We start from the raw sequence: 27,976 nt of genomic DNA, 5'->3' as shown, positions 1-27,976 counted from the left end.
TTGATCAAGGTCCTAAATGGATGTATTTTGGAAATGACTAATTAGAGCTCAATGAATGTCCCAAAGACTAGCTCAAAAGAGGGGGGCAAATTACGAGTACATGATGCATCAATTAGATGGTGGGGGATAGTCTAGGAGGTTGTAGATTGTGGAGAAATAAAGTCTCATTTCCATACCTCAATTGAGGTATGGAAATTGGCCAATATATTTCCTATGTCTAAGCCTTAAACAATTAATTATTCATATGTGACATATATGTGTGTCCATTTTGGACATATTGGCCTATGCCAAAGTGTGAAAGTAATGCAAAAAATGTCTCATTTCCATACCTCAATTGAGGTATGGAAATTGGCCAATATTGGTGCTATCTCTAAGCCTTAGACACTTTAACATGACTTTGTGTGCTCATTTTGGACATATTAGCCTATGCCAAAGCCTTCAATTAATGCCTAAAATGTCTCATTTCCATACCTTGATTGAGGTATGGAAATTGGCCAAATATTTGTGCCATATCTAAGCCTTAGACACTTAATTATTCATACATGGGCTATGTGTGTTCATTTTGGACATATTAGCCTATGTCAAATACTTAAACTAATGCCTAAACTGTCTCATTTCCATACCTCAATCAAGGTATCTAGCTTGGACAATATTTTTGCCATGTATAATCCTTATAAAATCAAATTTTCATACATGAGGTATGTGTGTTCATTTTGGACATATTAGCCTATGCTAAAGCCATAGATTAATGACTAGTAGGTCTCATCTTCATACCTCAATTGAAGTATCAATTTGGTCAATATTTGTGCTATATCTAAGCCTTCATTGAGTAATATTTTAAGCCCAAATTGAGTCATATTAGGATCTCAATCAAGGTATTCAAAGTTGATTCAAATTGCTACTAAAACATAGGTTGATATTATTGCTATGCACATTGGTATGGCATGCACATCAAATGCTCCATGATCCAGATAGGATGCCAGCTTGAACCCTTTCTCCACCTCATAGCTCGATCGAGATATGATTGGTAGTCCATGTCATAGGTAGCTCGAGTACCTTGGATGCCACTATGGATTCCACCATGCACATGATATCTCGATCGAGGTATGAGGTGGTAGTACATGTCATACCTCGATCAAGGTACTGGAGTCCACCTTGGATGCCACCATGGATGCCATGTGTACATGAATACATGGATCGAGGTATGAGGTGGATGTCCATGTTAGCACCTCAAGTGGAAAATCGAGCCTAGGATTGAGTACACATGTCACAAAATGATTGAAGAAAATTCCTAGATCAAGCTATTGCCCGTCCCTCCATTTCATTGTATTTGGGATGTCCCAAGGTGTCCCATTCTACCCGAGTGGGACAAAACTAAGCACCCTTACCTTGCAGCCACCAAGTAGTTCCTTTTGTCAAATTCAATTTGTATGATCAGTGTGTCTTTCCCCTTTGCATTATTCTTGTATTTCTTTGTGGAATTCTCAAAATTTTGTCTTCTTTAGTTTGGACTTATTGGTTGTCCTCCGTTCTAGATCTGGCTTGCAATAAGATGACTATAGTAAGGGGGACTTGTAAAATATCCCCTTGCTAAATACCTCAGAGGTTCAATCTCGTAATTTTAGGACTAGGTGCTTTTTTGATAGGTTTTTGTAAGGGACAATCCTTGTACGAGGGCTCACTTCCATAATCTTGACATAAGGGTTGCAAAAGTTGGGTTTTGTGAGCATGGGCTAGCTACCTTGTATTTTTTATAGGACACTCTCCAATATGGTGTAGTCCTTGGCATTATACTATTAATAGAAAATATCTTGGTCATGTTGTTGATATATCATGGTCTAGATTGAGGCTATAAATTCATTGGAATAGGAGGACCATCCTCGTGATGATGAACATGATATGCTTGTTATAGAGCATACTTGTCTTCTTGTTGAGTATACTTGTACCCTCCTTCTTGATTGTACCCATCTACTTCTAATGCTTCTCCTATTTTCATTTGATTGACATGGATTGCCCATCCATAGGTTAGCTAAGGGGGTAGTACTTGTTAAAAGAGGAGGAGGAGGTGGAGAGATAGTGAGCATAAGACACAAGTGTTGAGGAGTTTCAGGAAGACTACAATGTGTGTCCCCTTTTCTTACAAATTGTTTTCTAAATTATATTTTAAAAATTTGTGGGAGGAAGCAAGGCAAGAGTAAGCTCAACCCAAGGGAGAGTGTGTCACCCACCTCCCTCTTGGACACTTGCAATACCATGTTCTCAACCCACAAGAGAAGGGGAGGGTGAGGAAGAAGGGGAGGGGAAGGAAGAGGAGAACGAGCTCCCGAGTGGTGGAGCAAGAGAAGTGTGGGGAAAACGTGGGGATGAAGGGAGCAATGGATGCATCAACTCTCTCACTCACTCTCTCACAGAATAGACAAGGAAGGAGGCAAGGAGCAAGTGCTCACCAAAATCTGTATTAGAAGAATGAGGGCTCAATGGAAAATTAGCCCTTATATACATCTACCTCCTTTTGAAGGGAGGTTTAACCCTAAACTTGCCCTAATCTTTATATAACTCCACTAGTCCTCTCTAGACTCCCCACATTATACAATTAGGGGGGGTTGGCGAGCGTAGACTATTCCTAATATTGGGAACAACTGAAAGGAGATATTTACACTAGTATCGCTATGCATGGTCGGTCTTTCTACGTATTTTACACGGGACTGAGCGATATCTTTAAATATTTCCATGTGTCAATGCCGTTTAATTGCCGATTTGCCATAATATAGTTATATCTGCATGTTAACCAATAATCGGTTAACACATGTGGAGGCATATTATGACTATAAGTGCTAGAGCCCACGTTTCCCATGACTTGCCGATACAGGCAAACAAATCACACAATTACTTTACATCAAGAAAGAAAATCAACAATGGTCTTGACGTCACCCAACTTTGAAGCGAATCATTCCAATTGTTGACGATTTGATAAGGTTCATTGTCTTATACTAGTCCTTCAATATGATTCCATGGTTTGTGTGAGCTACCAATCTAAGAACTAATACTTTTATCCATGAGGCCTGGCTACGGATAATGCCCTGTCTCAATTTTCATTATAGTACCTATGATTTGACCTCAATTTGACACTAGAAAAGGTTCAATTCGAGCTTTGATTTGCATATTGAACTAACTTTTACAAATCTTATTTTCAAGTAATATAACTTTGAGAATTTGTGAGGGTTAGTAAGTATTGTGACATCGATGACAAGTGGAGCTTTGCATCGAAGCCTATAGTCCCACAATTAAAGGTTTTATACTCTAATGTATCTTTTTTGTGGATGGATGCATGTGAGTGGAGCTCCTTCAATACTCGCAACCTTTCTATTCCTGTAAGAATGTTTGTCTACATGGATTTTTATACCTGGTATGAATCATATACCTAATCTTGTGCATCCTATACACATGACTTGCATTGGTATAGCTTGCAAAAGTTTTGTACATATCTGTAAGTACGTATTAAGTATTTGAGAGGTAATGTTTTTGTTTTGTGAAGTTGGGTAAAACACACACACACACACACACACACACACACACACCCATTTGTTTTTTTCACACACGAAAACATGGGCCTAAGAATGTGGTGTGTAAGCCCTGGTTTTTGTCTTAACTTACCCAACTATAACCCGTAGCATGACCTTTTGGAACCTAGCTATCACCCATTTCAATTTCCCCAATTACCAGTTATCACCCATCAACTCTCAACCCACATAACAAGTTTAAATTTTGCACTTACAATGTCCTCTACGTATCAACTCTAGATTAATACAAACTTGCAACCATGGCTTTTCACGTAATTAAGTTCCATTACATGGCTTGATCTCCTTGAGAAGCACATGAGACTAGATTTGTATGTCAATTCCCAAACCACATAAGGTGGTCCTTGGGTGAGTACCTACAATCACCTTCGCTTGTGTCATAAGGACACTTGCCCATACTTATACAAGAGGACACAAGGAATGTAAGACTCTTGCCACCCCCCAAGTACTATTTAAGGACACCCCTCATCTCACTCTCCATGGGACATATGGCATTAATAGAGTTGAAAACCCGAAAGTAAAATTGATAAGCCCCAAATGCACCCATTGGAAAAAGTGCCAAAGGTCTAATGGGATGACTTGCTAAATAAAGGATGGGATGTTGTCCACTCCCAACTCATCTACGTGCTCACAAGGAGGAGTGCCGTCGAATCTCAACAACAGTTGGAGTTCCAACATCGCCAAATCTCCTTCCCCCTTATCAACTAGTGACGAGCAGCTGGCCAACTTCAAAAGACTCATGTAACAACTTCCGACTCTAGTGTTGGAAGCTCCCAATTCAATAGTTGATAAATGTACAATGTAAGAAGCATGGTGCTGCCAATTTTGTGCCCATGGTTCTTACAGATTGTATCAATTTGCTTGCTAAAGAAATCCCCCCATTTGGCTAGTTGATACTTCAAGAGAGCAAATCTAGCAAGGATGTTAGGGACAATGTAGCGATGATGATCCCCATATGTTAACTTGGTGATCATCACAGTTGCATGGGCTACCTTCTATAGTCTGGGATCGATGATATACTTGAATTTGATGCCGCTGGAGGAGTAGGGGTGTGGGGATACCAAATCTTTCAGTTTATTATGGACCTTTTTAATTTGCGTGAAGGGGCCAGTGATGTCGCAGCTAAGGTTAAACACAACCTTTGCAGAAGCCTCCGTGACCAATACTTCCCTTGCTTGAGTTGGATCAACATCCCACACATTGGAATGATGGGCATGTTGGTGGTAGTTGAGGATGGAGCTGATTGTCTGAGGAAGGTCAATGCGGCAAGGCAACAACTCAATCAATGGTCCTACACCTACCTGGTCTAGGATAGGACGCACATTTGAATCATTTAAAAGTAGCATTGCACTCTTGAAGGCAGTTTGGGTGCTGCGATTGATTTGGCTATGTGCAAATTATCCTTGAAGAGCCTCTATCCACTCTTCACCTAATGGCGAGACTGTCTGATAGTGAATGTTTTATAAGAATTAAAGTATGTTTTATAAGAATTAAAGTGGCAAATATACACTTGGCTGTACATGTTGTAGTCTAAGAGACCGTCTCAGGCCCCTACTCTAGGTCTAAGGCAGAATATTCAAGTTCCCCAATCCAGGGTGACCACATATACTGCACTATCACAACTCAATGCTTCTTCCTGAAGGAGATCAAGTTTCTCATGTTCCACATATACTGCACTATCACAACCCTCACAATATGCCACAATCCATGACAAATAGGGTGCAATCCAGCAACATCATCTAAGAGGTAGATCTTCCAAGAGATCTTTTGATCCAACTTGGCATCTACAAACCAACTTCTCACCACTTTCTAGCATTCCGTTGTGAAGGGACAACTCCAAATTCTCGGGTGGGCCACTCCCTTGTAGGTTTAGGAACCACGTGAGAAAACGTGGTATTTTTTGGGGGGCTATTATGTGGACTGGTGGGAATTTTTAGTATCCTTATATTATCTAATTTTCTAATACGTGCCACTAAGTGGGTAGGTATAGGTAATTATAATTTTTTATTTTTTTATTTTAAAGACCCTATAATTATTATAATTTTCTTGGAAACATACACAATTAATATACACAAAATGCTGTAAACAAGAACATTAAGGAGTTCCTGAGCTCAACATTCCTAAGGTGCCCGAGGCATTCATTCTTCATAAAGGACATCACTTGCTTGCATAGACCTCAAGAAAACCCCCTATATATGGTCCTTATATGGGCATAAAAAACACCCCTATATAAGCTTATATTGGTGCCTCCAACATCTATTATCCCTACCCCCTCTCTTAATATCTATGTTCATTCTTCGAATATTCGAATATTATACATCCCTTTTCTTAAATTTTTGCAAGATACCAAAGGGTTGCCATTACCATTAGTGCTGCTCTGATTGTAGCTACATAATGTAAGGATATTGGTGGGACTCACATTAAGCTTTACATGAGCAAAGTCTTATGAGTTGGATTTTTCCATTGTAGAGTTGTTTGCACTAGACATGCTATCATTGGGAAGGGGGAAAGGGATAAGTGGCGAGTGGGGTGGGTTGGGGGAAGCAAGGCGAGTAAAGGGGAAAAATAAAGAGGTAGGCATAATCTTGACATCCATGTCAAGAATTAACATGTCCCAACATGTCCCAACAACTCTAACATCAAGTGATCCTATCTAACCACAAACTCTCGTGCAAAAAGGTTTGAGTATTCTAGTAAGAGAGCTACAATTGGCATACATATCATCTAAGGTTGAACCTTATACACCACATCTCCATCCTCAACATTCACCCGCCCTACTCTTATGCAAATAATGGAGACCATGTGATGAGTGCTTTATCATAAACATAATAATTGGCTTACAAGTCATTACTTCTACCCCTCAAATGTGATGGAATGACCATGCTACTCCATCATTACTTTGATGGCAAGTTCGTGTCAATCCTCACCTGAAAATGCTAATCCCACTATGCTCAAGCTAGAAAATGTGAAGGCAATTGCTTCCTTCACAAGCCTCAAGGGTGAAGAAAATAGGTTGCTTCTACACTTGATGCCTTTTAATAGATATTAATCCTTCCATTACGAATGCTTCTAAATGCAAGAAGTCCAATCCTAAAATAATATAAAAGATAAATATGGATCACCTAATTCTTAAAGGAAGGATCCAAAAATATTCTATCAAAGAAAGAGAATCAAAAGAAAAGATCCAACCATATTTTTAAGTCTACCATGTTGATATTACTTCTATTTTTCTCCATTCAAAATGCCTCTAAATGCAAGAACATTGAAGCCGTGAGCTTAGAAGACAATGAAAGCTCGAAACATTTGCAAAAGTGTTAGACAATAGACATACCTTGACATAGGTTTGTAGTCTACAAGCAAGAAGACGCTTGAATCTAGAGCTTGATGATGGATTTTCAAAAGTGCCCAATTCAAATTTCTTGTTGGCTGCAAGTTTCACAAAGCATTACTCTTATGATTCACTCAAGTATCCCAAACCAACAAATAATAATATTCACCAATAAGACATGGAAAAAATTATAGGTCACTTTGCATGTGAAAAGATGGCAATCTATACCTGGGCAAATTGGGGCAAATAAGTAACAATCCGGTAGCTTTGTTGTATCCTCAGCAAAACAAAACTGCAATTTTGAGAAATTTGTAAGCCTCTTGAATTGCTAAAAGCTAATGGAAAATGGAAGGCATTGGAGGTTTGTAAGGGACCACAATGGCTTGCCTTCCTATGGTGTTCACTATTTGTAAGCAAATGAATAGTTTGCAATAGGAAATGATGAAGCACAGGTAGTTGCAAGATGGGGAATCCCAGGCTTTTGGGTAGTTTACAACAATGATGATTGAGAATCGAGATGCTTCTATGTATGCGGTTGCTTCCCTCTTCCCCCTTAGCAAACTCTAGAGTTTGGAGAGTAATATTCTGCAAAAGAACAACATGTGTGCAACTTCCAGTTCTGATAAGTGAAAATCAGAGTTTGCGATCTACAAATTCCAAAGGTTGGAAATGAATATTACACAATGGCTAGCACACATACGCTATTAAAAAAAAGGTTCAAGAGCAAGAATTGAGCAACAATTTCGTTGCCTTGTGACTCTGCATGCAACTGAAGAGCACGATTCTTTCAAACGCCATGCATGATCACCACTTTTATGGCAACCTTTGAATTGTTGGCATGATCAGATCAACAAAAATGTGTGCAGGCCAGGTTCAACTAGCGCGCAACTTCATCTGGCTTGAAAGGTGATCTTTGGTCCTAGAATCTCATCGCTACTTGCATAACTCTTGATAGCCTTTGGCCTACAGATGTAAAAGCACCGAGTTTCAATAGCAACTTTTGGTTTCAAATATTGTACAATACCAACCTTCAAATCTACAACTTGCAAGCTCTGGTAATCTTAGCATCAACACAATTGTTTCGTTGTCTGCTCTCTTTTCTTCTATCTCCTAGGAGTTGTAGGTGTGGCAAACTTGCCTTGCGAATTCAAAATTAGTTCAATTCCATTGCCTTTCAGAGATTTGCAAGTTCAACAAATTTGTAAGGCCTAACCTTGACACGGTTCCGTCATCCCCAACCTGGCAGTAGTCTGATATCCCCAAGTCAGTTAACATAAAAAGTACAAGAATTCAACAATTTAAAGCACTTATGAGTATGGCATATTGGGCTTACTTGGGGTAGTTCAAAGGACATATTTGTCGATTGAGCCAATCGACTATAGTCTAAGATGTTTTATACCATTCATGAGCAACATCTACAGGCTTGGTTAACCTCGCACTATGCCTTCACGGTTGCTTTTCGGAAATTGTCCAAGATTTTGCATGGCTTATTCTTGCTCTAAAGAGAACAATTGTAATGTGTGTCATACAAATGGAGTACTATCCATTGGTGGTTGTCTCCATCTTTCCCAACATTTCTTTGTCACTACATTCACTCCTACACCATCGTCTAATATGGCCGTAACCAGTTTGTCATGATAGGTGATGGGAATGGCAGCATTAGTGTCATCACTTTCATAATAATGACCCATCTTATTGATAGGTACTTTCGGTAAGTGTCCTTTCATGACATCCACTTCCTCAAGTTCTGCCGCAACCGATTCGACCCTAGGCTCAACTATGGGTGCCTCTCTTCCTATTGGTAATCGTCTTGTCATCCAATCCAAGAGGTCTCGCCATAAGATCGAGTTGCCTTGCAAGAGGGTAGCGATGGGCATTTCCACTTTGGTGGACAAGAATGCCGTCAGTCCTGCGATGTCCCTTGGTTGATACACTCTATATGCCGAGGATAGTGGAGGCTCTTCAAACCCTAAAGAGAATTGATATACACTAGGAGCATTGGGTATGAAGGTCCGTTTGGGTGACTCGACATATTGGGCTATCTCTGGCCCTTTTGGGAATTGTAGCGGTAGGTATATCATCGAACATTCAGTCCATGAGTGTTTTGCCTCCATCAGATCCTGCCGTAACAGAACCTTCTGCTACTGTTTGTGGAATGTGGAGGGTTTTACCCCCTTGACTAGTAGCCCAGGTTTGGGCTGGATAGACTGAATTCGAGCCTTTTCATGCCTGCACTCTCTGTTCGTATTTAACCTGGCTTTCTCGAACCTAGTTAATGGCTTGCTGAAGCTTCACCGGTTCGATAGCTTCCTGGAGCCTTCTAGCTCATGGGACTACAACCCATCCCCCATGGGAATGCTGAGGAATGTAAGGATTAAAGCCTTCCATCTATCGTATAGAGGCTCGTTCATGGTAGTGGATTTCCCACAATGATCCAGATCCTATGATGCAATACTCGGTCGACCCTTCATGCGTACTGCCCAACTTGTGCACGATTGGGATGCTAATTGCATCTTTCTACGGAAGCATGACCAGGTCCTCACAAGATTGACCTGAAAACATGGAAAGCTCACCCAACCAATGGGAATCTTTTCAAAATGGAGTCTGACACGACAAAACGAATGAGATCTATCAATGTTTGTCAGACCTACCACACGCAAAGAGGGGATAAAAAAGAAGAAGAACCACTCTTAGCCTCAGAAAAGGCAAAAGGGACTAAAGAGGATGGGCCGACAAAAGTAAAGGAGGTTGATATCGGAGAAGAAGATGAAGACCCTAAGCCAGTCTTCATAGCCAAAGACCTCAGTCCCCAAGATGAGAAGCAGCTTCTTGAGCTTCTCAAAGAGTTCAAGGACGTATTCGCTTGGAAATACATGGACATGCAAGGTGTCCCGCCTAAAGTGGTTACCCTCCAAAATATACGGCCATTGTGAAAAAAGAGCTGCAAAAGCTCCTATATGCCGAATTCATCTACGAGATAGAGCACATCGATTGGGTTTCCCCAATCGTGATTGTCTTGAAAAAGAACGGGAAGATCAGAGTGTGTGTTGACGTTAAAAAGGTCAATGCAGTAACACGAAGGGATAATTATCCTCTTCCCTACACTAAACATGTGCTCGAAAGAGTAGCAGGCAAGGAAGCTTATAAGCTTCCTCGATGGGTTCTCCGGATATAACTAGGTTTTTATAGAACCTGAGGACCAACACAAAACAACCTTCACTAATGAATGGGGCATCTTTGCCTAGTGCCTTTTGGTCTCACTAATGCCCCAACCGCCTTCCAAAGGCTGATGTCAACAACATTTTGAGGGACTTCCTAGAGGTCTTCTTGGATGATCTTTGCGTGAATTCCCTATGGAAGGATCACTTATTATGTCTCAGGAAGGTGTTGGAGAGATGCAGGTTGTATCGGATCTCTTTGAACCCACTAAAATGTCAATTCTGGGTCAAACACAAAGTTATCCTTGGCCACATTGTCTCCAAGAACAGAATATTGACGAATGAGGGAAACGTCAAACTCATCCAAGAGCTACCCGCCGCACCCACGAACTATAAGGGAGTGCAAAGGTTTATGGGTCACATTGGTTATTATCGACAATTTATCAAGTCCTACGCAGACATGGCTCGCCCACTCTACAAACTACTGATCAAGTTCGAATGGACTCCAGAGTGTGACATGAACCTAAAGACGGCCTTGACTAGTGCACCTATCCTAAGAGCCCCCGATTGGACCAAACCATTCCATGTCCATATCAATGCCTCAAAGACGACAATAGGGTGTGTATTGACACAACCTGGTGAATTCCACCTGGATTATCTAATCAGCTTCGCCAGCAGACAACTCAATGAGACAAAAATTAACTATACGACCATGGGATGAGAAGGACTAGCTATGATGTATGTAGTAAAGAAATTTAGACATTACTTGTTAGCTAACAAGTTTGTCTTTTATGTCGATCACCAAGCCTGCCTCTACCTGGCCAACAAACCCTGGCTCACAGGAAGAATCACCAGGTGGATTTTGATACTACTTGAATTCAATTTCACCATCTGTGTGAGAAAAGGAAAGAAACACGTCCTCGCAGACCATGTGTCTCGAGTGACGAATGGGGAGCCACCCATCGGGGTAGACGATGAACTACCCGATGCTCCCTTGTTCCGCATTGATTTGGTGCCCCAATGGGCCAAATGTATAGCCCACTTCTTGGCAAATGGTCTGCCCACAGACATACCACTCAATCGAGACTGAGCCAGAAGATTGATCAAAGAGGCCGCACCATACGAGCTCATTGCAAGATAGCTCTACAAATACAGAAAGGATGGAATCGAAAGACAATGTGTCCGCGAGGATGAATTCCTCGGACACTTTGCAGTGCAAATCACAGCCTGAAAGGTCCTACAAGAAAAGGTTATGGTGGCCTACTCTGTTTGGGGATGTGGCCCACGGGATGTGGCCCAATATGTCAAATGCTATGATGAATGCTAGTGGATTGCCATCCCCCAAAAGACAGACTATATGCCCTTGCATGCCATCATTGCAATTCAACCATTCGAGAAATGGGGTATAGACTTTGTCAGACCAATACATCTGGCGGCAAAAGGCTCAGAAGCCAAATACATCATTATAGCCACGGATTATGTGACCAAATGGGTCGAGGCCAAAGCGGTATGCAAGGTCGATGCTCGAACCACTACCAAGTTCCTATACGAGAATGTATTTTGCTGATTCGGTCTGCCTCTGGAAATTGTCAGTGACCGAGGTTCTCACTTTGTCAATGAGACCATAAACATCTTGCTGACCGAATTCATGGTAGTGCAGCGAATGTCCACTCCATACTATCCACAATGCAATTGTCAAGCAGAGAGCTCAAACAAGATATTAAATGGCATACTGACCAAAACAGTCGAAGGAAGCAAATCCAACTGGGAACACAAGCTCACCACGGCTTTGTGGGCCTACAGGACAACTTACAAGGTTGCCACTAATAGTAAACCCTTAAGTCTATGGTGTAGAAGCCGTAATGCCCATAGAGTTTCTGGTACCCAGTCTGAGGATTGCAGTCTAGGAACGTCTGATGGAAAATGCACTCACAGAATGGCTTACCATTCTTGAGATGCTAGATGAGGCGAGACTGAGGGCAGTACATGGGATGATTGTGGAAAAACTTTGTTGCAAGGCGTGGTTTGACCACAATCTAAAGGACAAAGATCTCGAAGAGGGTGATCTTGCCCTTCTTTTTAGTGTCCAAAACAGAAAGAGGAAGCTAAAATTTAGAGGCTTAGGCCCCTATAGGTTTGTAGAAACCACTCCACAAGGGACGGTAAGAATTACAACATTAGACGGTGTGGAGATGGATGGTTTCATCGACAGTAGTAAGCTTAAATGCTACTATGGCCTTTTGATCAAAGATATGTTGGCATAGACACATCATTAACAAGAAGAAAAGAAAGAATAGAAAATGATAGTAGAGCAAGCTAGAAAAGAATCCAAGGATAGAGCCACTCTAGCTAGACAGCATAGAGAAGCAGTCATTATAAACATGGTTGAGTGTAGAGCTACACAAGATATGGACGACACTCTGGTGTCTCCCGCTCGCCTTTGGGTCACCATTAAAAACCAACAATCATCGTTCTCAGGACGAGCATACATTGATACAGGAGCCAATCACAACCTCCTCTCGTGGGAGGCATGGCAACAGATAGGGAAATCTAAGATGGCTCCCTTGCTGACATCGAGGTCCACACTACTGGCAAATGGACAAGACAGTGGACTAGTAGGAGAAGTTAATGTGAGCATGCATGTAGGGTCTAACTCAATGCCATGCAAGATTCTTGTAGCTCCCACAGGTACACTAATAGAGGATATGATCCTGGGAAGGACATGGATCAATTCCACAAATTACAACATAGACTGGAACAACAAGAGTGCGGTTGGCCAGTATACCCACCACCATATCTCTATGCAAAGCCCTGGTACAACCATCGACTCCATCCACTTCCTAGAAAGAGGCATCCACCACCACCTGGAAAAACAAGAAGCAGAAGGCACCGCTTCCACCTCTACTTCCTACACCAGCTGCCAAGGTAAAGAATCCATGACCCATTGTAGGTACAACCACCAATACTAACCCTGTAGATACCAGTAAGAAGAAGGTTGAGCCTGAGTCACTAGCTCGAATAAGGGTGACCGTGATAGCCAACCACTCTATTTTTAAACATCAAAGGTTATAGATTACTATATAAGATAAGTAGGAAAGTCCAAAGAATATATGATCACTTAGGAAACCTACCATGCCCTCTTTTTGCTACATTAGTATATTACTAGAAAGAGATCCCACGCAATAAACAAACAAATAACCAAACTCCAACAAATTGTTGCTAAATATTCCCCAACTAGTGTTTCTATGGTTCAAATTTTGAAGTTGTAATAAATTGTAATGCATACAAAATTAAGGGCTATTAAAGAGAACAATGAACATTGGCCTTTTTTGGAGTGGTTACCTTTGATATTGACTTGACTAGTGAGCATCATGTACTATGGAACTATGTGTATATGGAGATATATTCTACTAGTAATGTATAGTCGTGGATTTTCCCCATAATCCAACTTGACTTATTATGAAAAATTTTGTTTTGATAGTCAAGAGGATCTACAAAGGTTAAATGAAAGAGAGAGCATGTATAAGATCAAATGTAAATGTGTGCACATGTGTATATGTTGTGCATGCATGTGTGGGTGTGGGAATGGCTTGGTGATAAGTGTGCTCTTGTGTGTGTGTGTGTGTGTGTGTGTGTGTGTGTGTGTGTGTGTGTGTGTGTGTGCGCGCACGCACATGCGTGTATGCATTCGTGCATGTGTGCACATGTTCATGTGCCTAGAGATTCACACCCTCATTTGGTAATAGTATTTGTAACCTCAAAAAAAGATCATATAAATTTTCACCAAGGAATACAAGGGAATCCAATGCATCTCTCCATGAGAGCAAGGGAATACAATGGGTCTCTCAGTGAGAGCAAAGGGCATAAGGTTCTCTCAAGGAGAGTAGGGAATGAATCTTCTCTTCAAATGCTATAACTACAATAAGCCCCAAGGTCAAGACCAGCCACACACCATAGGTCAAGACTACATGTGTTAAAAAGTCCTAACCAGTTGTTATCGTGTTGAATAGTTCACCAGAGCAATCAACTCAAGAGAGAGTAGTAAAGAGGTAAATGTGAATGAGACAAATCACAAAAATGTACATTTGTACAATGTAAATGTAAATTTAAATGGCAAATGTAACAATGAGTAACGTAAGCCAATCGGGTTCCTCTCTCATTGGAGGCATCAAATGGGAGCATATGGGAACACATATGGGATCATATGGGAGTACTTGGGGGGCTGTTAAATTTTATTTCAACAAAAAGAAAATGCTAAATCCATCAAAGTGAACTATACATTGTGAGAGGGTTGGACTTCTAAAGTATGCACACAATTATTCTAGAGCAACTCCATTATGTACCGTGGTACTTAGTACTTTAGAAAGATATTCGATTATAGTTGGAACCCTTGTGATTTTATGGGGGCATTGCATGAAACCACCAAATTTAGATGTTCATGATACATGGGGGGTATATATTCGATTATAAGAAGCAAAATGGAGTGAACATCCAAGATTTCCTAGTGTTTAGTACGAGTGATGCCAAAAGGGGAAAAAAACACTATAGGGATATTGAGTGTTCTCTTCATACCCTTCCCCTTGTGGGCTCTAGTTGAGTACTTTAAAAAGCATATGGAAGTGAGGTACAAAAGTTAGTCTTCAACTATATCCATTAAGGGCCTATTAGCACTTTGTATTATAAATGGCATGTATGCATCTCATGTGAATAAAAAATTTGTGAGTAAGATCTTCCAATGCTCTAGATAGTGATAGGAGTCATAGAATTAGATGTTGTAAGTTATATCACAACATCGTCTAGCAAGACTCCTACTTTGTGGAAACAACCCATGTAGTATTTGTTGAGTAAAGATCTATCCCACTTGGGGATGAGCTGGATGAATAATCTATAGGTGCGACACAAAGGTGCTAAAAGGCAAGGTTGTAATCATGGGAAAATAGCTTGTATTAGATTCAAGTTATTTGCTATCATATCCAAGAAAAACAAATTGAATGAAATGAATTTTTTAGTCAACTCAACAACTTTTAATTTTAGTGAAATGTGGTGAGGACCTTTCATATACTATTATGAGTTTCTTTTAAATGTCTTAGAAAGGGAGAGGGGAGCAATCATACAAGCGCATTACAAGACAGGTTAGTATGTCAACTATGAGCTTTTATTAGTATGACAAATACTATCAAGAATAAGAAAATCCAACTTATTGAAAAACAAGATCGAAGACCCATGCCAATTTATATGACATTTTAAAGTTACTTGCAAAAATTGATAGTGGGAAGCCAAAGGATTTACACTGCTCTACACAATACCAATCGCAAAGAATCGTGAGGAATGAGCTAGCACATATACATAAGATTGCTACAAAAAATCACCGAGTGGGTATTTATATATGGTAATATGGTTCTGTTTGAGTGAGGAGACTAGTACAAATTCGGCAACATGGCGACTTGTGTACAATTACATAATATACTCTCGTGCAGGTTAATGAGAATAGCATAGAACTCAAGGAACGCATTATGTAATTGTGGACAAAAGCAAATTCTTATGGGCAAATATAAAGTATTAAGAAATGAATATGAGAGCATCCCATTAAAGACCATTATTGAATGTATGTTTCACAAATAAAAGCATGGCTTGGACATGAGGATTATTGGATATAAGTTATCAATAGCTTGCCATGATTAAGAGAACACGTGCTATGGAACTACAAGAAGCGTCAAGAGTAAGGGCACAATGATTTAGAGCATTTTATTATTATTATATAGCTTGACAACAATATAAAATAATCTTTTATAAAATTATTATATTTTATATATATAACATACCTCAAATCTGCTACGTCCTCCATGGCAAGCTCCCTTGTGGTTTCTGTCCCTAATTCCATCGATAATTTGATCCAACATACAAGTTTTTGCGACAACAAATGATGTTCATTTGATTTGATGAAATGGAAGCACTCGCTGTATTTTTGCTTGATCTTGTGCAGGAATCGGCCTAGTCTTTTTGGCAGACGACATTGAGAAAGTCCTGTGAAGATGCACGGACCCGGTAACTAGTTGATGAAGGGTCCCACCATTTCTGCAAAATAGAATCTGCAAATGCATGCGGTTAGGGTTTGGAGATGATGAAGAAATGAAAGCAGGAAAATCTTGGAATCGAGGGGGAAAAGTTACAAAGCTCGAAATGGAAACCCACGTGGCAGCATTCTGTATCACGACCTGTCAAAATAGTCTCCTTCGGAAAATCTTGGAATCGAGGGGCAAAAGTTGCAGAGATCGAAATGGAAACCCACGTGGCAGCATTCTGTATCACGACGTGTCAAAATAGTCTCCTACAAATCCGATCAAAAGTGCATTGAATCGAATGCATAATCACTGCCCTCCTTGGGCAATGCTAAAAATCATAGCCAACACACAATAACGCCATCAACACCTTCAATCGTGAGGGCGAGGTAAAAATTTTGTTGGTTGTAAGTTATACGCAAGCAAGGAGGAGGCATCATTCAACAAGCGGCATCAAGTGCTTAGGCAAGTGGCTCCATGATAGCAGCGAATGGGAAGGATATATGCTTCACAAATGCCTTTTTACCCTGAAAGGATATTGGTATCGTGAATGAGAATGTGATAGCGACAATTTCTAACACGTGCCTTCATGCAACCGTTTGAGCCAATACCATGTGGAATTTCAAACACTTCAAGGAACAAACGTGTCCCACTCTACAATTAGCATTCCGATAGGTGCAAGAAGGGCACCAGGCCTTGAAGCTTACATGCGAATTGAAGATTCTTGATGACAATGCATCAGGTCTTGAAGAAGCTTGCACATAAATTGAAGAGTCTTGACGACAATGCAGAAAGTCGTATTTGGAGCGTCTTTGGAGCAAATTTTTGCTCCAAAGACGACAATGCAAAAAGCTGTATTTGGAGCGTCTTTGGAGCAAATTTTTGCCCTCCCTGATTTTGCCTTCTCATAATCACCCAAGAAGAAAATAAGACCACAAGACTTCAGAGACTCTCATGTCCGTGAAATGTGAGTGCTCATTTCTTCCTCTCTTTTTGCATGCAACAACAACCACTTCTTTGTGTTTTTCTATGTTATGAATCTTACCTATGCGATTGATGCATCAACATAGCTCAAAGAGAATCATTGGAGTAACTAAATAAGGGTTCGATAGAGGAATGGTAGTTGGGACTTTCGAACTCCATGGCTTTCCCCAAGAATGAAAAATGCACTTGCTACATAAACCTTCTACATACCACACTCTCATACACTCCCATGATCCCTTTCAAGGAAAGGACACATCATGGCCACTAATTGCTTCTTATTTCTTTTCCTTTTTTGGGCGAAGGTGCCGCAAGAGCCGAGTCTCACGCACCCTCACACACACACCCACAACTTTACCAAACTACATCCCCATTGGCGAGGACACCTTTAAGCATCTTGTTTCATTTTGTGAGCACTTTGCTTTTCTGATTTCAACTTCATCAAAAAAGGGGAAAGGTTTAGTTGTATAGTATTTCATCCTCATCACAAGAGGGGGAAATAGTTTCAGGGATAGCTCGATGTAAGCAATGAATGTACATGATATCACCTCGCTAGGGATTCTTGCAAACAATAATAGACAATGGTTTCATTGTGCCAACAATATATAAGCTCCATCAATGGATTTAGTGATACGTATCTCTAGGTCAATGGTTGTTGAATCCTTGGATGGAGGCATTCAGCTAGCATGTAGTATGGCATGGCATCACACCAGATCAACACCGGATTGGCATCGGATCCTCCTCCCAACCCTTCACGTGCCTAGCCTATCTCAGGAAGGGCACATGCTTGCCCAATCGGCCACTGGTTCGGCATTGTGCACGCGATGAAATCGAAAGATGATGACTGGAAAATCCCTCAGAAAATGAAAAAAGATGCTTAAGCTCAAGTTTTTACCCTATTACTAGCTCAATTCCTCTTGCATTCGGGTGGTTGGCGTGATTGTTGTGAAGATCTTTTCACAGCCTTGGAACTTTGTATGCCTTGGCCCTCATTTTGTTCTATCAAGGAAGCATATCGAGGAAGAATGGAACACACCACAATCCCTGTGATAATTGTTCTACCAACCAGGAGGACTCGAGGAAGGGAATATCGAAGGAGGAATTTGGTTGCTTAGTTTTGACAATAGCGAGGACTATAGAAAGAAAAAATCAGAGGCAAGGAAGTGTGAGTTGTGTCAATTGAAGCACCATGTGCCCAACCTAGGCATCCGGTAGGCAAGTGCTTGATGCCAAACCAGTGGCCAACTGGGCATGCTTGTGCCCGACCTAAGATAGGATGGGCACATGAAGGTTGGGAGGAGGATCTGGCACTGATTCGGTGCTGGTATGGTGTGATGCCATGCCGAATTGCATATCGACATTCCTATATCACTTAATCCATTGATGGAGCTTGTATTGTGTTGACGTAGTGAAACCATTTTCTATTGTCTACAAGAATCCTTGGCATAATGATTTCTTGTACATTCATTGCTTACATCGAGCTAGCCCTAGAACTATTACTCCCTCTTGTGATGAGGATGAAATCAAGCTTGCATACGTCAAGCCATCCCACTATACAACTAAACCTTTCTCCTTTTTTTGATGAAGATGAAATCGAAAGATGATGAATGGCAAAGCGCTCACAAAAAGAAACAAGATGCTTGCGAGATGAATTGGAAAGGTGATGAGATTGACAAAGCCCTCACAACACACAATTGATGCTTGCACTCAAGTCTTTTCCCTATCAATAGCTCAATTTCCTCTAGCATTAGGGTTGTTGGTGTGGTCATTGTGAAGATCATTCCACAACTTTGGAGCTTTGTTATGCCTTGGCACTCATTTGGTCTACCAGGGAAGCATGGAACACACCACAATCCTTGTGATAATCCATGTGATAATTATTCTACCAACGGGGACTGGACTTGAAGAAGGGAATATCAGAGGAGGGATAATTGCTTGCGCTGTCAATGGGGAGGACTGTAGGAAATTGTAGGTAGGAAGATGTGAGTTGTGCCAACTGAAGCACCATGTGCCCAATGTGGGAATCTAATAAGCAAGTGCCTGATGCCAAACCAGTGGCTAGCTGGGCATGCATATGCTTGGTCTAAGAGCCCTTTTCTAAGACATAGTTCACACTAATTGGGACGGTTGCTCCCATCTAGATTTTATAGGACGACTACCAAAAAAAGCATACCACTACAACTGCATTTAGGATTTTTTATTGGATCAGATAGCATGATGGACCCACCAATGTTGTTGCTCGTGCATTGGGAGTGATGAGATTGAATTCACTGGACATTATTAATCGTTCGGACCAGTGTGTACGTAGCGTAACTCTCCCCCTTCCGCCTCATTTCTATCCACCTAACCCTCCACCACATAAGCCCCCTCCCTCAACTTATCCCTAATCTCCCCCTTCTCACTTTATAACCCTTCCCCTATTCACACCTTTTTTATTTTCCTCTTACCCACTCCACCCTTCCCTCCCTAGAGCCCTTTAAGAAAGTAAATTATTTTTACTCCCCTTGCATTTTCAATTCACAATCCACCATACGCCTCTACCTTTTTCCTCACTACTTTATTTTTTATTTTTTTCCTCCAGAGTGCTCCAACGTTAAAGTTGTGAAGCGAGCTTCATCATGTACACTCAAAGTATTCACACCTGTGTCACACCATGATGCACTCTGGGCTACATGACTGTGCTCATTGGCTAGTAGGATGTATGGGCATCCTTTCCTTACTTTGTTACTTATATGACAAACTCAATGAGGCATCCATCACCTATCCTTGGTCCACACATCTGGATTATGTTCTTTGATAGTCATTGGTCCACACGTGCTTAGTGACTAGTAGGACTTATGGGCATCTTTTCCTTACTTTGTTACATATATTTCAAGGTTAACAACTCATTTGGAGATCAACGGAGCATGTACATAATGATTTTCAACAATCGTTGACACATTGGAATGATATTTGTGAAAGCTCAATTAATGAGTTTACGGGATTACGATGTTTTTTTTTTTGGCGAAAGATTACAGTGTTTTTGGAAGTTGTAGACAAGCCTATGCAATTGTTCCCACCTCTAGGATCAGCAAGGAATGGATGTAATGAGCCAAAATGGCCTAAAAATGTGTAAAAGGGGAAATTAGGGCTGAATTAGGGTTTTCCTAGTGTTTCAGGACTTTTCAGTAGATCAGGACTTTTCAGTAAACCTTAGGGATTGTTTAGTATATACAAATTCCATCTGCAAACTTTTATAGATACTTGCAGATTTCTGGATTTTAGTAATGTAACTGTTTTTTTTCATAGATTGTGGAAAAACACTTCAGTGATTTGGCTTACCATTCAATCAGCTTCATGCAAATGACATGTCAGCAGGTAATACTGTGACCTGTGAGCACGTAGAAAGCTGCATATGGAAGTCAGTGTCAAGAAGTCAGTATCACATTCCATAGCAAACATGGATGATGGTATTTGTAATCTATATAAGATAGAGAGAGACTACAGATTATGATAATCTCAAGTAACATTACAAAATTGTTCGATTAATTTTAAGATTGAATTTTGTCAAGTAATCTTTCTCAAATGTTAATACTTAGATAAAATATGTAATGTTAAATTGGTGTGGATATTCCGTCTTAATTTTCGATTGGGATATTTTCATAGATGTATATTAGTTGCTAAGTTACCATTTAAAATTAATAGATGACCAAGCAAATACATCCTTGAATTCCCAATTCACCATTTAAAAATTCTACTTTGATATTATTCTGATACAGGAGGTGGTGGTGGGTGTGTGGGATGGGGTCCAAAATGGGTACACATTATCATTTCCTACTTTCCTAACCAAGCTTCAAGTTCTCAAGGGTGGTCTCTAGTGCAACGACTCATTAAGTAATATCCACTAATACATTTGCTACTAATAGATGTATATTAGTTGCTAAGTTACCATTTAAAATTAATAGATGTTGCGGCCATGTGGCCATAAATTCAATGATGATTCCACTTTGAATGAAGGGTGCACTAATCTACCAAGGAAGTTATGGGCTTATGGCCATAACTAGCATCAAGGGCCATAAAAAACTTGATTTATGATTCCACCTTAAAATCTTATGGCCTTGTGGTCATAGAAAATATCATGTGCCTTGTTGCCATAATTGACATCAAGAAGCCTAATGTGAAATGGGGAATGTTATGGCCATATGGCCATAACTTCAATCATGATTGCACTTTCCATAAAGGGTGCACTATTCCATCAAGTAAGCCAAAACTACGATTAAACTTGAATGATAATTTTACCTAGCAGGAAGGGTACAATGATCTACTATGAAATATTGTGGCCTTATGGTACTGGATAGTATCAAGGGCCTTGTGGCCATAAATAGCATAAAGGGGCATAATGTAAAGGCCATAACTTCAACAATGATTCCACTTTGCATAGGGAGGGATAATGTTATGTCCATGTGTCCATAACTTGAATGATGATCCGACTTTGCATGAATAATGCACTATTTCTTAAAGGTTCTTGTTGCCAGAACTGGCATCAAGAAGCCAAATGTGAAATGGGAAAAGTTATGGCCATGTGGCCATGGCTTACTTGGTGGAATAGTGCACCAAGTAGGTTATGGTCTTGTGGACATAACTAACATTAAGGGCCATAAAACAAGTTAAGGCTAGGTGGCTAAAACTTGATTGATGGTTCCACCTTCAAGCATGAAGGGTGCATTGATCTACTAATGAACTTTTGACCTTGTGGGCATAACTAGCATAGAAGGCCAGAATGCAGAAGAGAAAGGTTATGGTCATGTGGTCATAACTTGAATGATGATCCCACATTGCATGAAGAGTACAATGATTTTGTAAGGAGGGATAATTTTACATCCATGTGTTCATAACTTGAGTGATGATCCCAATTTGCATGGTTAGAGGCACCTGAGTCATCATACCAAACATATTTGCAATTTGTTTCATTTTTTGCATCACAAACAAATACTCACTTCTGTCATCATCCTGCCCACTGGAGGGTGCATAGTTGCCTTGCTGCATTTTTCCACTTTTTATGTCATTCTGATTTTTAAAGCAGTTCTTTGCAATATGGCCTAGTTTCCCACAATAGTAGTAGAAAAGGCTGTTATCTGCTTGTTGGCTTCTTTTCAACTACCACCACGGCCTCTTTGACCTCCCTTGCCTCTAGAGAGGCCTTTTCCACCTCCATGAGCCTGATTTTCTACATGTTGTTGTTGATGACTGCAATTGCCATATATGCCACCACCTCATCCTCTTAATGAGGATCTACCTCTGCCTCTACCTGAATCTGCATAGAGGACTTGCTCATGTGAGCTTCTAGATGAAGGTGAATTACCCTTTGTTCTTGCTTCCTCACTTATGAAAAGAGAAATCAATTCTTGAAAGTCAAGAAATGTCTCTCGAACTCCAATAGATGTCCAAAATTGGTTGTATTTCTTGCCAAGACCATTCAAGGTCACTGATACAAGGTCTTCATCTTAATAGGTACTCCAATAGAACCAAGGGCATCTGCAAGCTTCTTCACCTTCATAGAGTAATCATTTATACTCAGCTTGTCTCTCTGCACATTATGTAACTCTTGCTTTAGCTGCATCTTTTGAGCTTGTGTGTTTGTGTTGTACACTTTCACAAGTGTATTCCAAGACTCCTTTGGCCTAATTGCATCTTGTATATGCACAATCATTGAATCTAAGACACTAACAGATAGCTAGTGTATCATATTTATGGCTCTTTTGGACCATGTCTTATATGCATGCAATTTTACAGTAGTGGCATTTTCAAGAGGCGCATGCTCCCTCTCTTCACCTGTGATGAAGTCCCAATAGCCCTTCCCCATAAGGAAGTATGTCATTCTAAACTTCCACGCTTGTGTCTTCGTGTTGTACACTTTCACAAGTGTATTCCAAGACTCCTTTGGCCTGATTGCATCTTGTATATGCACAATCATTGAATCTAAGACACTAATAGATAGCTAGTGTATCATATTTATGGCTCTTTTGGACCATGTCTTATATGCATGCAATTTTACAGTAGTGGCATTTTCAAGAAGCGCATGCTTCCTCTCTTCACCTGTGGTGAGGTCCCAATAGCCCTTCCCCATAAGGAAGTTTGTCATTCTAAACTTCCACACTTGGAATTTATTCTTGTCTAGCTTTTCACTGACAAGTTGAGCAAGGCCACTATCCGCCATCTTACTCTGCAACTAGTTTGCACACAACAATCTACACACTTTTTGCAAATTCTGAAATCTGCCTCACACATGCAAAAACACTATCATTGCAACAGTAATAATGACCCAGAAGCAATCAAACAGTCACTTCAAGTGACATTTTGCATAAATAGGCAACCAAAATATTGGTCTACACTTTGCACAACCTCTACACTTTTCTTAGTGCCTACAAAAAACAACTCTGTCGCTGCAAGAATAGAGTACTCAAAAACCTGTGAAAAACTTAATGATGCCAGAAAACTCCCCAGCAGTAAAATGGGTGTAACTTTTGCTATGTACCTCCAATCGCAGTGCACTATAGCTCAAAATGAAGCTCACGAGCGGCTCTACACCCTGATCCCAAATTATGAGTGGAAGACCCTTAAAAATGGCCTTGAAGTTGTACGACCCAAAAAACCTACTCACTGGTTGAGCATGTGCTCCAAATGTTGCTTAATGGTTGAGCATAATACTCTCTCCAATGCGATGCTCCTCGTGCACACTTGGAGCTATGATACCATGAAAAGAATGAGAGAGATAGAGGGAATCTCAAGTGTAGCTTTCTTCTTCACATACCAAAGAAACAAGACACAAGAGGTGGAGGTTGAAGTGTGTTATCCTTCTTTCTTACAAACACCACATACATAAAGAAGATATGAACACTCTATGTCTAAGTGTTCTACAAACCCTAGCTACATGGTTCCTAGGACAATGTGATGACATGTCAATAATTCCTTATATATGATCCGCTTCATAGTGGACTAACACAGATCCACAATTAGAGGACTTTTTGGATCCATGAACTTCCTATGATTGCTCCTCTACAATTGGACTTGTAATAGAATTTCTCACATCTAAATCTTCAACTATCTTTGCTGCCCTCTTCACCTCCTCACCAAATGAGCTCATTGTGACAATCAAGTTGTTGTTTATCGCCATTATCAAAGATATTTGAAGAGTTACAGATCATCACCTTGTGTGAAACCTCTAAGAGAGTTGTGCTTGCCTCCATCAAGGAGTTCTTATGGATTCAGAATTTGATCACCTCCTATTGCTACAACATATTTCATTTTGATTGCCATGTTCACTTTGCTATCTACATCCAAAAGAAGACACCACCAAATGATGCCACACTTTCAAATTTTTACATGTTGAATCCAAAGCTTTACTCTCTCTTTCTGCAGATGTGAGTTCTCTCAGCCAGTGTTGCTTCCTTCTTAGCCTATGAAACTCAGCCAATGAAGGTATTTCATATATCTTCATGTATCCACTTGATGCTTCAAAGTTGTCCCACACCCATTTTTTGCATGCACACTTTCCCTATGCTATATCCGTGCCACGTCCTTCTTTTGATGTGACACAATCATGAATAGTCTTAATTATTTGCAATTGTTGTTATCCATCCCAATTCATAATCTGTAGCCATCGTACTTCTATATTGCCTTCTTCATTTGAGTTGTGGTTGTGCAAGAGCCTCATGAGCTTTAGGATGAGCACTCTGATGTGATAGACAACTTAAAAATAATTCTTAGAGTAGGGAGGACAAACTATCGACGCAATTTAGCCCTATGAGCACATGTTTAGACCAATCATTCTACACAAGCTAGTATGCATATCTCAATGGTTAGTTTCAACTTGTTCTTGGTAAGAAGATAGACTACATATAATTTTCCATTCTCCAACAAATGTGTGATTCAAGAGATGTACAGTTTGGCATAGCTCTAAGCAAAGCGCTATGAAGAAAATTTTTACTCAATGAAGAATATTGTACCAGATCTTGACATGAGCTTGATATGTGGTAAGGGCAGCATCTATACATGTGGCATTAAGGTGAAGAAAATAAAAAATATATATGTTGAGTGGATTCTAAGCCCGGTTTCTATCTTGTGTTTTTTTTGTTAACGGTTTGTGTTTTTCTCTTTACCAAGGGTTGAATCCAAGATCTCTAGCCTCCTAATCCAAAAGGCTTAGCCACCACACCACTTGAGGACAATACAAAATTACATGTTCATAGAATTTTTATCAATGTACTTGTCCTACATGCCTTGAATGTAATTGTGCACTTTATCACTTGGGGCTATACAAGCACTCATAGGGACAAAGTTTCAATGGTGTTGATGATTGTGTGTTAGTTGATTTTTTTAATTGTAAGTCCTAACTTGACCTTTTTTTTTATGATGATTGGATGGTGGAGGATGACTCTCCATAGGATGATAGTTTGTTTTGATCTTGTGGGCTGTTCTTCCCATGCAAGATGCATAAAAGGACAGTGGTATGGTTGTGGGGTGCTCTGCCCCTATGAGATGCATAAAAGGACATGTAGGGATGTGGGTGTTTTGCCCATGCAAGATGCATAAAATGATATGTAATCAAAGGATTTGATGGGGGATGTGTCTCAGAGGGACACATGGTTGATGAGGGATGGAGAGAGTCCATCATGCTAGGTGAAGAGAGTTCACCATTAAGGGAGAGACATGTGAGAGTTATAGGCATAGAGTAAGCTACAATAGTCATAGTCCTATTCCTTGTCACTTAAGGGAGGGTGTTGGGAAGGTGAGCTTGGTCACATGGGATGTGTGCCCCATGGTGACTTGGTGCATGAAGAGTGGTCTGAGAGATGTGAGTTAACAAATACTGAGGTCATGGCATGAGTCATGGGTTGGAGGTGTGTCTAATTTGTGTGATTGAGTTAGGTGTCTTTAGGTTGGTGTGATGGAGAGAATGTAGGAGTTAGATTGAGGAAATCAAGGGGGTAGATTCTAGCAAATGACATCACCTATGATGGTCATGGATCTAAGACCATGAGGTTATAAATGTTGCTCCTCTTGATGAATAAGAATAGATTGCTTTTAGCAATACACTCTCTCACAATACAACTATGGTGGTCATGGATCTAAGCCCATGAGGCTATAAATGTAGCTCCTCTTGATGAATAAGAATATATCACTTTTAGCAGTACTCTCTCTCTCTCTCTCTCTCTCTCTCTCTCTCTCTCTCTCTCAAAGCAGTAAAATGTGTGTTTTTGGGTTATGCCATAGAATCAAAGGGGTATAGATGCTACAACCCTTCTACCAGAAAGTTCTATAAAAGTAGGGATGTTGTGTTAATATTGCTGTGCTATTTCAACTTATTTGGTTGTATGGAAGTGATAATTAAATACAATAAAGGAAGATGGTTAGTGGATATTAAGTTAAATTGGTGTGGATATTCCGTCTTAATTTAATATACAACCAACTAATTATGTAGCGTACAGATAGGTATGTCGTTGCTATTGTCTGGATGCTTCGATGTGTCACTCTAGAAGGCCTTGACCTTTTATTAATACCTCTTCGTTCTCAGAAGTTGTATAATTATTTTTTGCTAGCACACTCTACTTAAATGCCATTTAATGCCCTGTGACATATCATCTCAGTTGTTTCTACTTGTACATTAGGGGGCCCTATAATTTATGAAGGGGTTCTAAATATAGGGTCTTTAATGCAAGCGATAGGAGAACTTCTTAAAGTTGACCACCTTGTAGCTTTAGTCAAGCTTTGATCCCTTTACTTGAGGACATTTTTGTTGTCACAATTGGGCCGTGTCTACATTACATTTGAGACAACATTTGAGAGAATTGTATGCAAGAGCATTGGTTCTGATCTTTGCAAAGCATATAGGCGCTTGAATAGTTAGGCAGTAAGTTGTAGATAGTTGGTTGTAATTGATACTTGGACCTTTGCTCATGCTCACCTAGAGTAGCATTGTATGCATTAATTTTGTATTGGTTTATGCCCTTGCTCATGCTCATCTAGAGTAGCATTGTATGCATTGATTTTGTAATGTTTTATGCCCTTGTTAGGAAATGATATTGCCCATGCTTATCCCCATTGACAGTAACTTTGTGCGCATTTATTTGTAGTGGTTTATGCCCATTGTATGACTTGGGGATCTAAATATAGGGCCTTGAATTAGGTGATAGGAGCAATTCTTAAAGTTGAGTGCCCTGGGGCTTTAGTCAAGTGTTAATGCCTTTAGTTGAGGACATTTTTGTCATCACTATTGGGTAGCTTTTGCATTACATTTGAGTTCATTGTATGTGAGAGTAGTATGCGAGAGCATTTGCCCTAGTTGACTAACATTTGGAAAAAATATTTCTTGAATAGTTAGGTAGTAACTTGCATATCATTTGTTGCAATTGAAACTTAGATATTGTTATACTTGGATGCAATGAAAAATTAAACTTTGGCTTATTCCCTTGTTAGGAGGTGATATTGTCTATGATTATGCTCATTTAGATCATTGCAATGGATTTAAGGGTTACAAAGCACAACAATAAGCTTTTCCACTTCTCTTGCTTCTTGCAGCTCTCCATCTCCCAGCTCTAGCTCCGACACTTCTCCTGCTTGTTGCAGTTCTCCATCTTCTAGCTCCAGCTCCTACACTTCTCCTGCTCTCCAACTCCTAGCTCTTGCTCCAAGCATTGCTAGTCTAGGTCTTACATTTAGCTCTATGCTTTCACTCCCAACTCTCAGGTATCATGCCATTTGTTTGGATTAAATGCAATGTGTTCTTGAATCATTCTCTGCAAGAGGTCAACTACATCATCCATGTCGATAGTCCAACATTGTTGACACATGTAGGTCTTTTCTCCCTTGTGTTATAGAGAAGTACGGTATATG

Source organism: Dipteris shenzhenensis, chromosome 1, assembly GCF_047967505.1.
Source record: "Dipteris shenzhenensis isolate YYH24624 ecotype China chromosome 1, Dip_SZ_1.0, whole genome shotgun sequence".
Taxonomy (NCBI): domain Eukaryota; kingdom Viridiplantae; phylum Streptophyta; class Polypodiopsida; order Gleicheniales; family Dipteridaceae; genus Dipteris; species Dipteris shenzhenensis.
Note: the sequence above shows the minus strand (reverse complement) of the source record.